Source organism: Saccopteryx leptura, chromosome 6 (genome assembly GCF_036850995.1).
Source record: "Saccopteryx leptura isolate mSacLep1 chromosome 6, mSacLep1_pri_phased_curated, whole genome shotgun sequence".
NCBI lineage: Eukaryota > Metazoa > Chordata > Mammalia > Chiroptera > Emballonuridae > Saccopteryx > Saccopteryx leptura.
In genome coordinates, this window is record NC_089508.1 from 54,466,297 (window position 1) to 54,482,263 (window position 15,967).

General features: G+C 39.9%; 2 protein-coding genes across 4 annotated transcripts in view; one reads left to right on the plus strand and one right to left on the minus strand.

Moving 5' to 3' along the window:
* Positions 1 to 15,967, minus strand: part of ZNF609 (zinc finger protein 609) — a 279,517-nt gene that overhangs the window by 106,652 nt on the left and 156,898 nt on the right. The window lies entirely within an intron of this gene.
* Positions 5,949 to 15,967, plus strand: part of CSNK1G1 (casein kinase 1 gamma 1) — a 505,634-nt gene continuing 495,615 nt past the window's right edge. The window contains exon 1 of the mRNA XM_066344164.1: positions 5,949 to 6,028. The gene's annotated coding sequence lies outside the window, so the exon portion shown is untranslated. The remainder of the gene's footprint in view (positions 6,029 to 15,967) is intronic.

A 15,967-nucleotide genomic window follows, 5' to 3' on the forward strand; every position in this document is an offset into this window, starting at 1 on the left:
GTCAATATCTATGCCACACTATCCTGATCATTATAGATTTGTAATAAGAACTGGAAGACTTCAAAGAGGCTCTACTAGAAAAGCCAAATCTGACAGTGGATTACAAACAACAGCTAATGCCAACCCAAGAAGACCTAGAAATAACACAACTGAAAATTAGAGGCAGAAAACACCAATCCTCAACTTATCCAGCTCTACAAACAACAGACCCAAACGAGGAGAGTATACACAGACAAAATGGGAAGACAGAAAAGTGCAATCCAAATGAACCAACAAGAGAAACCTCCAGAAAATGAACTCAGTGAGATGGAAATAAGCAAACTACCAGATGCAGAGTTTAAAATAATGATTATTAGAATACTATAATTCTAATAATTAGATCTAGAAAGATCTTAGAACAACAATGGATAGACATAATGAACACATAAATAAAAAGATAAACTTTAAAAAGGACATTGAAATAATAAGAACCAGTCAGAAATGACAAATACAATATCAGAAATGAAAACTACACTAGAAGCAATTAAAAGCAGGCTGGATGAAGCAGAGGATCAATTCAGTGATTTAGAAGACAAGATAAATGAAAACACAAAAGTGGAGCAGCAAAAGGAAAAGAGGCTAAAAAAATCTGAGGAAATTCTAAGACAGCTCTGTGACAACCTAAAGAGAAATAACATCTGCATCATAGGGGTACCTGAAGAAGAAGAGAAAGAACAAGGGATAGAGACCTTGTTCAATGAAATCATAGCTGAAAAGTTCCCTAAATTGATGCAGGAAAAAGTCACACAAGTTCAAGAAGCACAGAGAACTCCATTAAAGAGAAACCCCAAAAAATCTATACCAAGACACATCATAATTAAAATACCAAAGCTAAGCAGGAAAGAGAAAATATTAAAAGCTGCTAGAGAATAAAAAGGCTATCACCTACAAAGGAGCCTCCATAAGGATGCCATCCGACTTCTTAACAGCAACACTTGAGGCCAGAAGGGAATGGCAAAAAATATTCAAAGTAATGTGGAACAAGTGCCTATAACAAAGACTTCTTTATCCAGCAAGGCTATCATTTGAAATTGAAGGAGAAATAAAAAGCTTCCCAGACAAGAAAAAAACCCTCAAGGAATTCATTACTACCAAACCAATGCTGCAAGAAATGTTAAGAGGCCTGTTGTAAACAGAACAAAAGGGAAAAAAATATAGTAAATGAGGAATATAGCTTTAAAGAATAAAATGGCCGGCCCTGGCCAGTTGGCTCAGTGGTAGAGCGTCGGTCTGGCGTGCAGAAGTCCTGGGTTCGATTCCCGGCCAGGGCGCACAGGAGAAGCGCCCATCGGCTTCTCTACCCCTCCCCCTCTCCTTCCTCTCTGTCTCTCTCTTCCCGCAGCCGAGGCTCCATTGGAGCAAAGTTGGCCCGGGCACTGAGGATGGCTCTGTGGCCTTTGACTCAGGTGCTAGAGTGGCTCTGGTTGCAACAGAGCGATGCCCCGGATGGGCAGAGCATCGCCCCCTGGTGGGCATGCTGGGTGGATCCCGGTCAGGCGCATGCGGGAGTCTGACTGCCTCCCCGTTTCCAACTTCAGGAAAAAAAAATTAAGGAAAAAAAAAAAAGGATAAAATGGCAATAAACAACTACATATCAATAATAACCTTAAATGTAAATGGATTAAATGATCTAATCAAAAGACATAGGGTAGCTGCATGGATAAAGAAAACAGGACCTATACATATGCTGTCTACAAGAGATACACCTTAAAACAAAAGATACACAAAGACTGAAGGTAAAAAATATTTCATGCAAATTGAAATAAAAAAAAGCTGGGGTAGCAATACTTAATCAGACAAAATGGACTTTGAAACAAAGGCTATAGTAAGATTTAAAGAAAGTGACTACATAATGATAAAGGGAGCAATCCAACAGGAAGGTATAACCATTATGAATATGTATGCACCTAATATAGGAGCACCTAAATATAATTATATTAAGCAGACTTTGTTGGATATAAAGGGTGAGATCAACAGCAATACTATATAACAGTAGGGGATTTCAATACCCCACTAACATCACTAGATAGATCCTCAAGAAAGAAAATTAACAAAGAAACAGTAGACTTAAAGGACACATCAGATCAACTAGATTTAATACATATCTTCAGAACCGTTCACCCTAAAGCAGCAGAATATACATTCTTTTCAAGTGCTCTTGGTACATTCTCTAGGATAGACCACATGTTAGGGCACAAAAGGGGTCTCAAGAAATTTAAGAAGATTGAAATCATATCAAGCACTTCCTCTGATCACAGTGGCATGAAACTAGAAATCAACCACAACAGAAAAACTGAAAAATACTGAAACACTTGGAAACTAAATAACATGTTATTAAAAAACGAATGGGTTAACAATGACATCTAAGAAGAAATTTGGCCTGACCTGTGGTGGCGCAGTGGATAAAACATAGACCTGGAAATGCTGAGGTCGCTGGTTTGAAACCCTGGGCTTGCCTGGTCAAGGCACATATGGGAGTTGATGCTTCCAGCTCCTCCCCCCGTCTCTCTCTCCTCTCTCTGTCTCTCTCTCTCTCTCTCTTTCCCTCTCTCTCTCCTCTCTAAAATGAATAAATAAAATAAAAATTTTAAAAAAAAGCTGGAAAAAAAACCCCAGAAAAAAAAAAAAGAAGAAATTTAAAAATTCCTAGAAATGAATGATAATGAGCATACAACAACTCAAAATTTATGGGATACAGCAAAAGCAGTACTGAAAGGGAAGTTCAAAGCACTACAGGCATACCTTAAGAAGCTAGAAAAAGCTCAAATAAACAACCTAACCCTGCATCTAAAAGAGCTAGAAAAAGAACAGCAAGTAAAGTCCAGAGGTAGCAGGAGGAAGAAAATAATAAAGATCAGAGCGGAAATAAATGACATAGAGCAGTGGTTCTCAACCTGTGGGTCGCGACCCCGGCAGGAGTCAAACGACCAAAACACAGGGGTCGCCTAAAGCCATCGGAAAATACATATTTATTATACAATACATTTATTTCCGATGGCTTTAGGCGACCCCTGTGTTTTGGTCGTTTGACCCCCGCTGGGGTTGCGACCCACAGGTTGAGAACCGCTGACATAGAGGCTAAAGAAACAATACAGAGGATCAATAAAACCAAGAGCTGGTTCTTTGGAAGGGTAAACAAGATCAATGAACCTTTAACCAGACTCACCAAAAAAATGAGAGGACTCAAATAAGTAAAATTAGACATGAGAGTAGAGAAATAACAACTGACACCACAGAAATACAAAATATTTTAAGAAAATACTAGGAAGAACTGTATGCCAAAAAATTAGACAACCTAGGTGAAATGGACAAATTCCTTGAAACATATAATCTTTCAAAAATCAATCTGGAAGAATCAGAAAATCTAAACAGACCAATTACAACAAATGAGATAAAAAACAGTTATCAAAAAACTCCCAACAAACAAAAGCCCTGGGCCCGATGGCATCACAGGTTAATTCTACCAAATATTCAAAGAAGAACTAACTCCTATCATTCTTAAGATATTTCAAAAAATTCAAGAGGAAGGAAGACTTCAAAGCTTCTTTTATTAGGCAAGCATAATTCTGATTCCAAAACCAGGCAAAGACAACACAAAGAAAGAAAATTATAGGCCAATATCCCTGATGAATTTAGATGCTAAAATCCTTAACAAAATATTAGCAAACCGGATCAAGCAATACATGAAAAAAGTCATATATCATGATCAAGTGGGATTTATTCTGGGGAGGCAAGGCTGGTACAATATTTGTAAATCAATCAATGTGATTCATCACATGAACAAAAGAAAGGAGAAAACCACATGATAATTTCAATAGATGCAGAAAAAGCATTTGATAAAATTCAGCATCCACTCATGATCAAAACTCTCAGCAAAGTGGGAATACAGGGAACATACCTCAACATGACAAAGGCCATCTATGACAAATCCACAGCCAACATAATACTCAATGGGCAAAAATTAAAAGCAATCCCCTTAAGATCAGGAACAAGGCAGGGTGCCCCCTTTCACCACTCTTATTCAACATAGTCCTAGAATCAGACAAGAAGAAATAAAAGGCATCCAAATTGGAAAAGAAGAAGTAAAACTATTATTATTTGCAGATGATATGATACTGTATATAGAAAACCCTAAAGTCTTAGTCAAAAAACTACTGGACCTGATAAATGAATTCAGCAAGGTATCAGGATATAAAATTAATTCACAGAAATCAGAGGCATTTTTATACACCAACAATGAACCGTCAGAAAGAGAAATTAAGGAAACAATTCCCTTCACTATCACAACATAAAAAAAATAAAGTACCTAGGAGTAAATTTAACCAAGGAGATTAAAGACTTGTACCCGGAAAATTATAAAACATTGATAAAAAAAAAAATCAACGAAGATACAAACAAGTGGAAGAATATACCATGTTCATGGATAGGAAGAATAAACATCATTAAAATGTCTATATTACCCAAAGCAATTTATAAATTCAATGCAATACCGATTAAAATACCAATGACATACTTCAAAGATACAGAACACATATTCCAAAACTTTATATGGAACCAAAAAAGAACTCGAAAAGCCTCAGCAATCTTGAAAAAGAAGAATAAAGTGGGAGGTATCACACTTCCTGATAGCAAGTTATACTACAAGGCCATTGTACTCAAAACAGCTTGGTACTGGCATAAGAACAGACATGTAGATCAATGGAACAGAACAGAGAACTCAGAAATAAACCCACACCTTTATGGACAGTTGATATTTGACAAAGGAGGTAAGAGCATACAATGGAGTAAAGACTGTCTCTTTAACAAATGGTGTTTGGAAAACTGGACAGTTGCCTGTAAAAAAATGAAACTAGACCACCAACTTACACCATTCACAAAAATAAACTCAAAATGGATAAAAGACTTAAATGTAAGTCGTGAAACCATAAACATCTTAGAAGAAAATATAGGCAGTAAGCTCTCCGACATCTCTCATAGCAATATATAAATATTTGCTGATTTATCTTCACGGGCAAGTGAAATAAAAGACAGGATAAACAAATGGGACTATATCAAACTAAAAAGCTTCTGCACAGCTAAAGACAATATGAACAGAATAAAAAGACAAACCACACAATGGGAGAACATATTCGACAATAGGTCTGATAAGGAGTTAATAACCAAAATTTACAAAGAACTTGTAAAACTCAACACCAGGAAGATAAACAATCCAATCAAAAAACGGGCAAAAGAAATAAATAGACAATTCTCCAAAGAGGACATACAGATGGCCAATATACAGAAGAAAAAATGATGAAAAAATGCTTAACATCACTAATCATTACAGAAATGCAAATTAAAAGCACAATGAGACATCACCTCACACCAGTCAGAATGGCACTCATTAAAAAACTACACATGATAGGTGCTGGGGAGGATGTGGAGAAAAGGGAACCCTCCCGCACTGCCGGTGGGAATGCAGACTGGTGCAGCCACTGTGGAAAACAGTATGGAGATTCCTTAAAAAATTAAAAATGGAACTGCCTTTTGACCCAGCCATCCACTTTCAGGAATATATCCAAGAACACTGTATCACTGACTCAAAAAAAAGAAATGCATCCCCATGTTTATGGCAGCATTGTTCACAATAGCGAAGATCTGGAAACAGCCCAAGTGTCTGACAGTGGACGAGTGGATTAAAAAGCTGTGGTACATATATATATATTATGGAATACTATGGGGCCATGAAATAGAAGGAAATCTTTTTTTTTTTTTTTAAAGCACTTCATATCAGTGACTTTTTTTTTTTTTTTAATTTTTTTTAATTTATTCATTTTTAGAGAGGAGAGAGAGACAGAGAGGGAAAGAGAGGAGAGAGAGACAGAGAGAGAGAAGGGGGAGGAGCTGGAAGCATCAACTCCCATATGTGCCTTGACCAGGCAAGCCCAGGGTTTCGAACCGGCGACCTCAGCATTTCCAGGTTGACGCTTTATCCACTGTGCCACCACAGGTCAGGCCAAAATAGAAGGAAATCTTACCTTTTGCAACAACATGGATGGACCTGGAAACTATTATGTTAAGTGAAATAAGCCAGGCAGAGAAAGAAAAATATCATATGACCTCACTCATTTGAGAAATCCAAGAAACAATGTGAACTGAGGAACGGAATTGAGACAGAGGAGGATCAAAGGGACCAGAGGAAAAGAATACAGAGGGAAAGGGGATGATAGGATGACATAAACCTGAAGGGAAGGGGGCTAGGGAGATGTTGAGAGGAATATGGGGGAGGGGAGATGCATTCAGGACACTAGAATCTATGTAAACACAAGAAATTAAATTTTAAAAAAGCAAAACAAACAAAAAACATGCAAATAGAGGAAACCAAGGTGTCACATTTATAAATATAGGGAGATAGTGTAAAGCATGTGGGTTTGTAGTCAGGTTGCCTGAGTTCAAATCTATATTCTGCTGCTGACTAGCTTTGTAATCCCAGGAAAATTATTCTACCTCGTTAACCCCTCATCTGTGAAAGTAAATATTGCACCTTATAAGATAAAAAAACAAACAAAAACTGAAGCCAGGCAGTGTCAGTATATCTCCATATTAATTTTAAAATCTGTTTACCAATTTATATTAAAAAGCCTGCTCAGAATTAGGACTCATTTAATCTATCAATCAATTTGAGGAGAATTGACATAACACTATCAAGTCTTTTGGTCCATAAACATGGTAAATCTATTTATTTGGGTTTTCTTACATTTCTTTCAATAATGTTTTGTAGTTTTCAGTGTACAGGTCTTAAACATCTTTTGTCAGGTTTATCCTATTTCCTACTTTTAATACTATTATAAATTATATTTTTAAAATATTTCAATATGATTGCCAGTATGCAGAAATATAACTAATTTTCATACATTGTACTTTATCCTACAATATGCTAAACTCACACATAAATTCTAATAGCTTTTTTTTTTTTGTATTTTTCTGAAGCTGGAAATGGGGAGAGACAGTCAGACAGACTCCCGCATGCGCCTGACCGGGATCCACCCGGCACGCCCACCAGGGGCGACGCTCTGCCCACCAGGGGGCGATGCTCTGCCCCTCCGGGGCGTCGCTCTGCCGCAACTAGAGCCACTCTAGCGCCTGGGGCAGAGGCCAAGGAGCCATCCCCAGCGCCCGGGCCATCCTTGCTCCAATGGAGCCCTGGCTGCAGGAGGGGAAGAGAGAGACAGAGAGGAAGGAGGGGGCGGGGGTGGAGAAGCAAATGGGCGCTTCTCCTATGTGCCCTGGCCGGGAATCGAACCCAGGTCCCCCGCACACCAGGCCGACGCTCTACCGCTGAGCCAAGCGGCCAGGGCTCTAATAGCTTTTTTATAGCTTCCTTTGCATTTTCTATATGGATGATCATGTCATCTATAAATAAAGACAGTTTTATGTCTTCCTTTCCAATCTGGATGCCTTCTATTTCTTTTTATGGCCTTACTCAACTAGCTAGACCCACCAGTGTAATGAGGGCTAGAAGTGGTGAGACAGGAGATACTTACCTTAGTTTTCATCCTAAGTCAAAAGCATCTAGTTTTTCACTGCTACAATGTTAGCTGTAGGTTTGTGGTGGAGACCCTGATCAAGAAGAGATTCCCTTCTATTCTAGTTTTCTGAGCACGGTGAGGCAAATGATGCAAACCATGCATGAAATGTACTCACCCTGGGTACAAAATTTAAGGAAGCAACAAAAAACTCAGCAATAAAGATAAATGATACATCAAGGTAGTATTCTTTAAAAGTCAAAATTGATGCAAAAATCTATAATGAACAAAATATCAAAATTTAAAAAAGGATTCAATCAATATTATTGATTTTTCCTTTTTCCTTTAGCTCCAATCTATGCATGGTGCTGTTACTGAAGCCATGAGGATAACAAAAAGGTGGGCATTACAAACAGAGGGAACAGCACACACAAAGACAGTAAGGTAGGAATATGCCTGGAGCATCTGAAAAATATTAATGAAGTTAATATGATAGGAAAAGGGTGAGACCAGAATGAAAAAAGGGCTAGATAAGTAATGTAAAAACTTTTACTTTTTCTGAATGATATGGGAAGCCACTATGTGGTTTTAAGTAGAGGAGTGAAATAATTTGGTATGTTTTAAAAGAATCACTCTGAGCCCTGGCTGGGTAGCTCAGCTGATTAGAGCATTGTCCTGATATACTAAGGTTGTGGGTTTGGTCCCCGGTCACAGTGCATACAAGAATCAACCACTGCCTGACCTGTGGTGGCACAGTGGATAAAGTGTCACCCTGGAAATGCTGAGGTCACCAGTCTGAATCCCTGGGCTTGCTCAGTCAAGACACATACAGGAAGCAACTACGAGTAGATGATTCTTGCTTCTTCTCCCTCTTTCTCACTACCCCTCCCTCCAAATATCAATAAAATCTTAAAAAAAAGATCAACCACTGAATGCATAAAAATTGGAACAAATCAATATTTTCCTTTCACCTTTTCTCTCTCTCCCCCTACCTCCACCTCCTCTCTACAATAGCAATAAAAAATATATTTTAAAAAATCACTCTGACTGCTATATTGAGAAAATATTATAGGGCACTAAAGTCAGGAAGTCTAGTTAAGACCTATTACAATAATCCAAAAGAGGTTAAACAGTAGTTTGGACCAGCTGGTAGCAGTGGAGGTAGTGAGAAGAGGTTGGATTTTTTTTTTTTTTTTTTTTTTTGTATTTTTCCGAAGCTGGAAACAGGGAGAGACAGTCAGACAGACTCCCGCATGCACCCGACCAGGATCCACCTGGCACGCCCACCAGGGTCGACGCTCTGCCCACCAGGGGGTGATGCTCTGCCCCTCTGGGGCGTCGCTCCGCCGCGACCAGAGCCACTCTAGCGCCCGGGGCAGAGGCCAAGGAGCCATCCCCAGCGCCCGGGCCATCCCTGCTCCAATGGAGCCTTGGCTGCGGGAGGGGAAGAGAGAGACAGAGAGGAAGGAGGGGGGGGCGGAGAAGCAAATGGGCGCTTCTCCCATGTGCCCTGGCCGGGAATCGAACCCAGGTCCCCCGCACGCCAGGCTGACGCTCTACCGCTGAGCCAACCAGCCAGGGCCAAGAGGTTGGATTTTTCTGAAGTGAGAAGTGGTGAGGCAGAGAGACAGATTCCTGCATGTGCCCAACTGGGATCCACCGGCATGCCCACTAGGGGGCGATGCTCTGCCCATCTGGGGCATTGCTCCATTGCAACTGGAGCCATTCTATCTCCTGAGGTGGAGGCCATGGAGCCATCCTCAGCACCTGGGCCAACCTTTGCTCCAATGGAGCCTAGGCTGCAGGAAGGGAAGACAGAGATAGAGGAAGGAGACGGGGAAAGGTGAAGTAGATGGGTGCTTCCCCTGTGTGCCCTGGCCGGGAATCAAACCCAGGACACCCACACGCGGGGCCGATGCTCTATCACTGAGCCAAGTGGCCAAGGCCTAAGAGGTTGGATTTTAATACATCAAAGAAAAATGGAACCTGACTAGGCAGTGGCGCAGTGGATAGAGCATCAGACTGGGACATGGAGGACCCAGGTTCAAAACTCCAAGGTCCCCGGCTTGAGCATGGGCTCATATGGTTTGAGCAAGGCTCACCAGCTTGAGCCCAAGGTCGCTGGCTTGAGTAAGGGGTCATTCAGTCTGTGGTGGCCCACTGGTCAAGGCACACATGAGAAAGCAATCAATGAACAACTAAGTTGCTGCAACAAAGAATTGAAGCTTCTCATCTCTCTCTCTTCCTGTCTATTTTTATCTGTCCCTCTCTTTGTCACTGTCACAAAAAAAAAAGAAAAAAAAATGGAATTGCTATTTACTGAAATGAGGAAGACTGAGGGAGGACCAGGTTTTGGAGAGGAAAAAAATCAGGAGTCTGGTTTTGTACATATTAAGTTTGATATGCCTAACAGATATCTAAGTCAAAATGTCAGTAGTGACCTTGGCCGGTTTGCTCAGTGGTAGAGCGTCGGCCTGGCGTGCAGGAGTCCTGGGTTCGATTCCCGGCCAGGGCACACAGGAGAAGCGCCCATCTGTTTCTCCAACCCTCCCCCTCTCCTTCCTCTCTGTCTCTCTCTTCCCCTCCTGCAGCCAAGGCTCCATTGGAGCAAAGTTGGCCCGGGTGCGAGGATGGCTCTATGTATGGCCTCTGCCTCAGGCGCTAGAATGGCTCTGGTTGCAACAGAGTGACGCCCCAGATGGGCAGAGCATCGCCCCCTGGTGGGCATGCCGGGTGGATCCCGGTCGGGCGCATGTGGGGGTCTGTCTGACTGCCTCCCGTTTCCAACTTCAGAAAAATACAAAAAAAAAAAAAAAATGTCAATAGGCAGATAAATATACTGCTCACAAAATTTAGGGAATATTTCAAAATGAATATGAAGTGATAAAATATTCCCTAATTTTTGTGAGCAGTGTATATGAGACTAATAGTAAATTTGAAGTTGTCAGCATACAAATGAGAACAGAGGAGGTAAGTAATCTGAGGACTGAGTAGGGGGCACTTCAATGTTTACAGGTTAGAGAGATTAAAAATAAGCAGCAAAGAAGAATAAGGTGAAGTGTACAATTAGGTGAGAAAAAAAATCAGGAGAATGTGGTTCTAGAAATCAAGTGAAGAAAGTATGTTTTCAGGTACTTTCAAATCTGCTAAAAGGTCAAGAAAGAGAACTGAGGACTATCAAGAAAGTGAAAAGACAACCCATTAAAAAATGGGTCAAAATATTTCCAAATCATATATTTGTTATGGGACTTGTATCCAGAATATATTTCTAAAAAAATTTAAAACTCTTGCAACTTGCCTGACCAGGTGGTGGCACAGTGGATAGAGCATCTACCTGGGACGCTGAGGAGCCAGGTTTGAAATCCAGAGGTTGACAGCTTAAGCACAGGCTCACCATCTTGAGCATGGGGTCACTGGCTTGAGCCCAAAGGTCTCTGGCTTGAAGCCCAAGGTTGCTGGTTTGAGCAAGGGGTAATTGGCTCAGCTGGAGCCCCTGGTCAAGGTACATAGGAGAAGTAATCAATGAACAACTAAGGTGCTGCAACTACCTATAAGTTAATGCTTCTCATCTCTCTCCCTTCCTGTTTGCCTGTCTGTTCCTCTTAAAACCAGAAACAAACAAACAAAAAACCCTCTTTGCAGCTCAACAATAAGAGGACATACATATAACCCAATTAAAAATGAGCAAAGGATCTAAATAGATGTTTTCCACAGAAAATATACAAATAGTCAATGAGCACAAGAAAAGATGCTCAGAATCATTAGTACTTAGGGAAATATAAATTAAAATCACAATGTGATACTACTTTACATCTACTCCGGTGGCTAAAATAGATAGTAAGAAGTGCTGTTGAGGATATGGAGAAGTTAGAAGCTTTATATATTACATGCAGCCACTCTGAAAAAAAAAGTTGGCAGTTCTTCAAAATGTTACCAAATGACACAGCAATTCCACTCCTACTTATATACCCACATGACTTGAATAGGTAAGTCCACACAAAACTTGTACGTACATGAATTTTCTACAGCAGCATTATCCATAACAGCCAAAAAGTAGAAACAACTCAAATGTGTCCATCGACTGATGAATGAATAATCAAAATGTGGCATATATCCCTACAATGAAATATTATTTGGCCATAAAAAGGAAAAAAGTGTGGACAGATGCTACAATGTAGATGATCCATAAAAATATCATGTGAAGTGAAAGAAGCCAGACATAATGGTCATACATTGTATGATTCAATTTATATGAAATGTCGAGAATAGGCCAATTCACAGAGTTGGGCAAGAATGTGGAATGACTACTAATGGGTACAGTGTTTCTTTTGGGGGTGGTAACAATGCTCTAAAATTAGACAGCAGTGATGCATAACTCTGTGAACATACCAAAATCCCCTGAATTTTATACTTTCAAAAGGCGAATTGTATGGCATGTAAATTATATCTCAAGAAAGCTATTACTTAAAAAAAAATTAAGAGTGCCTGACCAGGTGGTGGCGCAGTGGATAGAGCATCGGACTGGGATGCGGAAGGACCCAGGTTCGAGACCCTGAGGTCGCCAGCTTGAGCGCGGGCTCATCTGGCTTGAGCAAAGAGCTCACCAGCTTAGACCCAAGGTCTCTGGCTCCAGCAGGGGGTTACTCGGTCTGCTGAAGGCCCGCGGTCAAAGCACATGTGAGAAAGCAATCAATGAACAACTAAGAAGTCGCAACGCGAAACGAGACACTGATGATTGATGCTTCTCATCTCTCTCTGTTCCTGTCTGTCTGTCCCTGTCTATCTCTGCCTCTGTAAAAAAAAAAAAAAAAAAAAAAAAAAAATTAAGAGCCTGACCTGTGGTGGTGCAGTAGATAAAGCGTCGACCTGGAAATGCTGAGGTCGCCAGTTTGAAACCCTGGGTTTGCCTGGTCAAGGCACATATGGAAGTTGATGCTTCCAGCTCCTCCCCCCTTCTCTCTCTCTCTGTCTCTCTCTCCTCTCTGTCTCTCTCTCTCCTCTCTAAAAAAAAATGAATAAAAAATAAAAAAAAATTAAAAAATAAAAATTAAGAATTGACCATTGGATTTACCCAATGACCATGGTCACTGAAGCGCAGTTTCTATAGAATGGCAGAGGGAAAAGCCAGATTAGGGTTGGTTTAGGAAAGAAAGGGAGGAGAGGAATGGAGATGGTTGTGTTGACTATAATTGGGTCTACATTATAATTGGAATATAGGCTGCTGTTTGAGAAGTTTTGCTAAAGGGAGCAAAAAAAAATAAGGTACTTTCTGAAAGAGAATATGGGATCAAAAGATTAAAAGTAATATTTAGTGCATGTGTGCTGCTAATGGGAATGATCTTATATAGCTCAAAATCCTTAACTTAATCACATCTATAAAATCTCTTTTGCTATTTAAAGTAACATATTCATAGGTTCCAGGTATTGAGACAAGGATTTTATAGGGGGTCATTACTCTGCCTAGCATAGTAGGTAAATACAAAATGCAGTGTAAATGTATTTTTTGTTTGTAACTCTTTGCATCTCTTATCTAATTTAAAAGATGGCTGTATAAAGCAATAATTATAATCTGTGTTGATGGGCACATAAGGTTTAAATAAGTCATTTGTGGCCCTGGCTGGTTTGCTCAGCAGCAGAGTGTCAGACCGGCGTGTGGAAGTCCCAGGTTTGATTTTTGGTCAGGGCACACAGGAGAAGTGACCATCTGCTTCTCCACCCCTCCCCCTTCTCTTTTTCTCTTCCTCTCCCACAGCCATGGCTTGATTTGAGCAAGTTGGCCCTGGGCACTGAGGATGGCTCCATGGCCTTGCCTCAGGCACTGAAATGGCTCTGTTTGGAGCAACGGAGCAGCGGCTCCAGATGGGCAGAGCATTGCCCGGTCGGGCGCATGCGGGAGTCTGTCTGACTGTCTCTCCCTGTTTCCAGCTTCAGAAAAATACAAAAAAACCCCCAAAAAACCTAAATGTTTGCTTTTATCAATAGGTTAATTCAAAATAACAAAAGTGCTATTAGAGAGAAGTGGTGGTGTGCAAGGCAGTTGATTCCATGTTGACAGACTGAAACTGGCCAGGGTAAGATTATTTATGCCATGGAAATCGGTAAACACTACAAATAAGCCCTGTCTCCTCCTCCAAGCTGGTTAAACATTTACCAGCACACCACTGGACAAAAGTATATTTATTCTAGTAGGACAGCCCTGTGACTAACTGCTGAGTAAATAGTAGTCTTCGTCTTCAAGAAGTTTCCTGATGTAGTCTTAACTTCATGTATTTCCCCCTTAATTTATAACTCTTAAATCTATGTCAAAAAGTTTCACTTATATTCACCTAATTTATTCTATAAATATTTACTGAGTACCTGTGGTACTGTTCATACTGATGATCAGTTGTTTCACTCATTCATTCTCCCCCCCCCCCCATTAAACAGTAAAGCTTTGTGAAAGAGGAGTGGGTTCTCAATAAGTACTTAGGTAATGACTGGGGTAGCAGATATTGTAGTTGGCGCCCAACATCCATTTCACCTAAGACAATCAACTTAGGACAGTCACAGAAATCCCATTCTTCTTATCAGTTACTAGTTTAAAGATTTTATTTATTCATTTTAGAGAGAAGAGAGAGAGGAGGAAAAGGGAGGAGGAGCAGGAAGTATCAACTCCCATATATGCCTTGATCAGGCAAGCCCAGGGTTTTGAATTGGCGGCCTCAGCATTCTAGGCCAATGCTTCATCCACTCTGCCACCACAAGTCAGGCAGCAGTTACTAGTTTAAAAGAGGGCTTGTGACCCAATTATGGTCAGAGATGTGAGGATCAAAGTCTGCTGGGGTCTTCTAGGAAAGATTTCTTGCTCCTAGGAAATAAAGCAGATTTCCCTTTTTAATCTCATGTTATAGTACTTGTATATATGCTACTGAAGTGAGCACTCATTGTTGTGGTATTTGGATGAAACGCTTACAAAACTGCAGTCATAACATTATCCAAAACAAACTAACATACAAACAACCCCAAACCTGACCCACCTCTGACATTGCTATAAGTGATAAAAGGTTTCCTTATTAAGCCATTTAAAAATAGGGTTTCTGTTACTGGCAGTCAAAACATATTAACTGGTAAATCAGAAATTCAGACAAAGATAAGCGCACTGAAATAGGATTCTTTTTTTTTTTTTTTTTAATTTTAATGGGGTGACATTGATAAATCAGGGTACGTATGTTCAGAGAAAACATCTCTAGGTTATTTTAACATTCGATTATGCTGCATCCCCATCACCCAAAGTCCAATTGTCTTCTGTCACCTTCTAACTGGTTTTCTTTGTGCCCCTTGAAATAGGATTCTTACCATAGCAAAATTTGTTTAGAGAGTAACTGTGTTTTAAATTAAGTGATCTTTTTTTTTTCTTTACTTTTAACATTTTCCTCCTAGGCACACAGTTATTTTTTTTAAAGATCAAAGTGAGTTTAAAGAGTTAGAGTTCTACAAAGTTTGTTAAAAAAAACAGTAGCCCTCACCCCTGTTGCTATACCACTTCCACTCCCTAGAGGCAAACCACTTGCACATCTTTTAACTGATTATTTTGGCACTGATCTCTATTTTTCTAAATGACTTGATTACCTCTTGATTTTTCACTTTTGGGAATTATCTATTGATTTCCCACATTGGAAGATGATGAATATTCAGTGTACATTACAATGACTATATAAGCCTAGTCACACTTGAGTCATACAGTAAACCAGGATGATCTTTCCCTTCCTGTACAACTTTTTGCTTTTCCTATGAGTACTTTTTTATTCATTTGCTTAGATTTTCTATTTGTTCATCAATATTCACCCCAGAAAATCTTTGTCAACTGTAGAAATTTCCTCTCGAGACTTTCAGACCCATCAAATACTCTATTTCACTTTCCTACAGAAGTTTCTTCAGGAGAACTGACATTTTCTCTAGTATGGACTAGCTGTTCTCTCCATGCTGGTAACTGTTACTGAAATCTCCACTATTCTGAGCAATCCCCTGGCCTTTCTCGTTTACTGGACTCCCTGTGTCCTCCATTACATGTTTACCTCTTACTTTGGTTTACACCCTTATTTTGTGGAGAACATTTTCTAGTAGCTTCCTAGATGGTGTATGGGAAGTAAATGTTTTGAGACATTGCACGTTTATTCTAGCTTTTCAGACAAGACTGTCAGCTGAATAAAAAAAATTCTAGACCCCATTGTTGAATATAATTCTGACACTGATGTGTACTAACTTTCTCTTTGACTTTTAAAACAAAAATTTGATAATAAATTCTTCATTGACATAGGAACTGAAAAGCACATGACTATAGAAGTCTTATCAGAATTTATAATACATTTAAGCTAGGCTAGAGTAAGTATATAGTCTACCGGAAAGTTCTGTCCGTTTCTATCACAACAGGTTTCGACACGTAA